This window comes from Heptranchias perlo, unplaced genomic scaffold, assembly GCF_035084215.1.
Source record: "Heptranchias perlo isolate sHepPer1 unplaced genomic scaffold, sHepPer1.hap1 HAP1_SCAFFOLD_100, whole genome shotgun sequence".
In the NCBI taxonomy this organism is placed as follows: domain Eukaryota; kingdom Metazoa; phylum Chordata; class Chondrichthyes; order Hexanchiformes; family Hexanchidae; genus Heptranchias; species Heptranchias perlo.
Genome location: NW_027138217.1, coordinates 1,349,951 through 1,354,605, shown reverse-complemented (window position 1 = coordinate 1,354,605; position 4,655 = coordinate 1,349,951).

The following is a 4,655-nucleotide window of genomic DNA, read 5'->3' as shown; positions in this document are numbered from 1 at the left end:
TGAAGATAAAATCTTTTTGCTTTGAAGAAGAAAGATCTAGCTGACTGAAATAAGTTCATTCGATGAAAACCAACAAAAATTGACAAGAATCACGAAATGTTCTTGTATTTTAAGATAAAATCTGACGCTATTAAAGAAAAAACTTCCAGCTCGCTGAAATATGTTCATTTGCTGAAAACCAACAAAACCACGAAAAGTTCTTGCATTTGGAGATAAAATCTTTTTGCTTTGAAGAAGAAAAATCGAGCTGACTGAAGTAAGTTCATTCGATGAAAACCAACAAAAATTGACAAGAACCACGAAGTGTTCTTGTATTTTAAGATAAAATCTGACGCTATTAAAGAAAAAACTTCGAGCTCGCTGAAATATGTTCACTTGCTGAAAACCAACAAAACCACGAAAAGTTCTTGTATTTGAAGGTAAAATCTTTTTGCATTCAAGAAGAAAGATCTGGCTGACTGAAATAAGTTCATTAGATGAAAACCAACAAAAATTGACAAGAACCACGAAATGTTCTTGTATTTTAAGATAAAATCTGACGCTATTAAGGAAAAAACTTCCAGCTCGCTGATATATGTTCATTTGCTGAAAACCAACAAAACCACAAAAAGTTCTTGTATTTGAAGATAAAATCTTTTTGCTTTGAAGAAGAAAGATCCAGCTGACTGAAATAAGTTCATGAGATGAAAACCAACAAAAATTGACAAGAACCACGAAAAGTTCTTGTATTTTAAGATAAAATGTTACGCTATTAAAGAAAAAACTTCGAGCTCGCTGAAACATGTTCTTTTGCTGAAAACCAACAAAACCACGAAAAGTTCTTGTATTTGAAGATGAAATCTTTTTGCATTAAAGAAGAAAGATCTGGCTGACTGAAATAAGTTCATTGGATGAAAACCAACAAAAATTGACAAGAACCACGAAAAGTTGTTGTATTTTAAGATAAAATCTGACGCTATTAAAGAAAAAACTTCTCACTCGCTGAAATATGCTCATTTGCTGAAAACCAAAAAAACGACGAAAAGTTCTTGTATTTGAAGATAAAATCTTTTTGCTTTGAAGAAGAAAGATCTAGCTGACTGAAATAAGTTCATTAGATGAAAACCTACAAAAATTGACAAGAACCACGAAAAGCTCTTGTATTTTATGATATAATCTGACGCTATTAAAGAAAAAACTTCCAACTCGCTGAAATATGTTCATTTGCTGAAAACCAACAAAACCACGAAAGGTTCTTGTATTTGAAGATAAAATCTTTTTGCTTTGAAGAAGAAAGATCTCGCTGACTGAAATAAGTTCATTGGATGAAAACCAACAAAAATTGACAATAACCACGAAATGTTCTTGTATTTTAAGATAAAATCTGAAGCTATTAAAGAAAAAACTTCTCGCTCGCTGAAATATGTTCATTTGCTGAAAACCAACAAAACCACGAAAAGTTCTTGTATTTGAAGATAAAATCTTTTTGCTTTGAAGAAGAAAGATCTAGCTGACTGAAATAAGTTCATCAGATGAAAACCAACAAAAATTGACAAGAACCACGAAAAGTTCTTGTTTTTTAAGATAAAATGTTACGCTATTAAAGAAAAAACTCCTCACTCGCTGAAATATGCTCATTTGCTGAAAACCAACAAAACCACGAAAAGTTCTTGTATTTGAAGATAAAATCTTTTTGCTTTGAAGAAGAAAGATCTAGCTGACTGAAATAAGTTCATTAGATGAAAACCAACAAAAATTGACAAGAATCACGAAATGTTCTTGTATTTTAAGATAAAATCTGACGCTATTAAAGAAAAAACTTCCAGCTCGCTGAAATATGTTCATTTGCTGAAAACCAACAAAACCACGAAAAGTTCTTGCATTTGGAGATAAAATCTTTTTGCTTTGAAGAAGAAAAATCGAGCTGACTGAAGTAAGTTCATTCGATGAAAACCAACAAAAATTGACAAGAACCACGAAGTGTTCTTGTATTTTAAGATAAAATCTGACGCTATTAAAGAAAAAACTTCGAGCTCGCTGAAATATGTTCACTTGCTGAAAACCAACAAAACCACGAAATGTTCTTGTATTTGAAGATAAAATCTTTTTGCATTAAAGAAGAAAGATCTGGCTGACTGAAATAAGTTCATTAGATGAAAACCAACAAAAATTGACAAGAACCACGAAATGTTCTTGTATTTTATGATAAAATCTGACGCTATGAAAGAAAAAACTTCTCGCTCGCTGAAATATGTTCATTTGCTGAAAACCAACAAAACCACGAAAAGTTCTTGCATTTGGAGATAAAATCTTTTTGCTTTGAAGAAGAAAGATCCAGCTGACTGAAATAAGTTCATTAGATGAAAACCAACAAAAAATTGACAAGAACCACGAAATGTTCTTGTATTTTTAGATAAAATCTGACGCTATTAAAGAAAAAACTTCCAGCTCGCTGAAATATGTTCATTTGCTGAAAACCAACAAAACCACGAAAGGTTCTTGTATTTGAAGATAAAATCTTTTTGCTTTGAAGAAGAAAGATCTAGCTGACTGAAATAAGTTCATTAGATGAAAACCAACAAAAATTGACAAGAACCACGAAATGTTCTTGTATTTTAAGATAAAATCTGACGCTATTAAAGAAAAAACTTCTCGCTCGCTTAAATATGTTCATTTGCTGAAAACCAACAAAACCACGAAAAGTTCTTGTATTTGAAGATAAAATCTTTTTGCTTTGAAGAAGAAAGATCTCGCTGACAGAAATAAGTTCATTAGATGAAAACCAACAAAAATTGACAAGAACCACGAAATGTTCTTGTATTTTAAGATAAAATCTTACGCTATTAAAGAAAAACCTTCTGGCTCGCTGAAATATGTTCATTTGCTGAAAACCAACAAAACCACGAAAAGTTCTTGTATTTGAAGATAAAATCTTTTTGCATGAAAGAAGAAAGATCTGGCTGACTGAAATAAGTTCATTCGATGAAAACCAACAAAAATTGACAAGAACCACGAAAAGTTCTTGTATTTTATGATAAAATCTGACGCTATTCAAGAAAAAACTTCTCATTCGCTGAAATATGTTCATTTGCTGAAAACCAACAAAACCACGAAAAGTTCTTGTATTTGAAGATAAAATCTTTTTGCTTTGAAGAATAAAGATACAGCTGACTGAAATAAGTTCATTGGATGAAAACCAACAAAAATTGACAAGAACCACGAAAAGTTCTTGTATTTTAAGATAAAATCTTACGCTATTAAAGAAAAAACTTCGAGCTCGCTGAAATATGTTCACTTGCTGAAAACCAACAAAACCACGAAAAGTTCTTGTATTTGAAGGTAAAATCTTTTTGCATTCAAGAAGAAAGATCTGGCTGACTGAAATAAGTTCATTCGATGAAAACCAACAAAAATTGACAAGAACCACGAAATGTTCTTGTATTTTAAGATAAAATCTGACGCTATTAAGGAAAAAACTTCCAGCTCGCTGATATATGTTCATTTGCTGAAAACCAACAAAACCACAAAAAGTTCTTGTATTTGAAGATAAAATCTTTTTGCTTTGAAGAAGAAAGATCCAGCTGACTGAAATAAGTTCATGAGATGAAAACCAACAAAAATTGACAAGAACCACGAAAAGTTCTTGTATTTTAAGATAAAATGTTACGCTATTAAAGAAAAAACTTCGAGCTCGCTGAAACATGTTCTTTTGCTGAAAACCAACAAAACCACGAAAAGTTCTTGTATTTGAAGATGAAATCTTTTTGCATTAAAGAAGAAAGATCTGGCTGACTGAAATAAGTTCATTGGATGAAAACCAACAAAAATTGACAAGAACCACGAAAAGTTGTTGTATTTTAAGATAAAATCTTACGCTATTGAAGAAAAAACTTCTCACTCGCTGAAATATGCTCATTTGCTGAAAAACAACAAAAAAACGAAAAGTTCTTGTATTTGAAGATAAAATCTTTTTGCTTTGAAGAAGAAAGATCTAGCTGACTGAAATAAGTTCATCAGATGAAAACCAACAAAAATTGACAAGAACCACGAAAAGTTCTTGTATTTTAAGATAAAATCTGACGCTATTAAAGAAAAAACTTCTCACTCGCTGAAATATGCTCATTTGCTGAAAACCAAAAAAACGACGAAAAGTTCTTGTATTTGAAGATAAAATCTTTTTGCTTTGAAGAAGAAAGATCTAGCTGACTGAAATAAGTTCATTAGATGAAAACCTACAAAAATTGACAAGAACCACGAAAAGCTCTTGTATTTTATGATATAATCTGACGCTATTAAAGAAAAAACTTCCAACTCGCTGAAATATGTTCATTTGCTGAAAACCAACAAAACCACGAAAGGTTCTTGTATTTGAAGATAAAATCTTTTTGCTTTGAAGAAGAAAGATCTCGCTGACTGAAATAAGTTCATTAGATGAAAACCAACAAAAATTGACAATAACCACGAAATGTTCTTGTATTTTAAGATAAAATCTGAAGCTATTAAAGAAAAAACTTCTCGCTCGCTGAAATATGTTCATTTGCTGAAAACCAACAAAACCACGAAAAGTTCTTGTATTTGAAGATAAAATCTTTTTGCTTTGAAGAAGAAAGATCTAGCTGACTGAAATAAGTTCATCAGATGAAAACCAACAAAAATTGACAAGAACCACGAAAAGT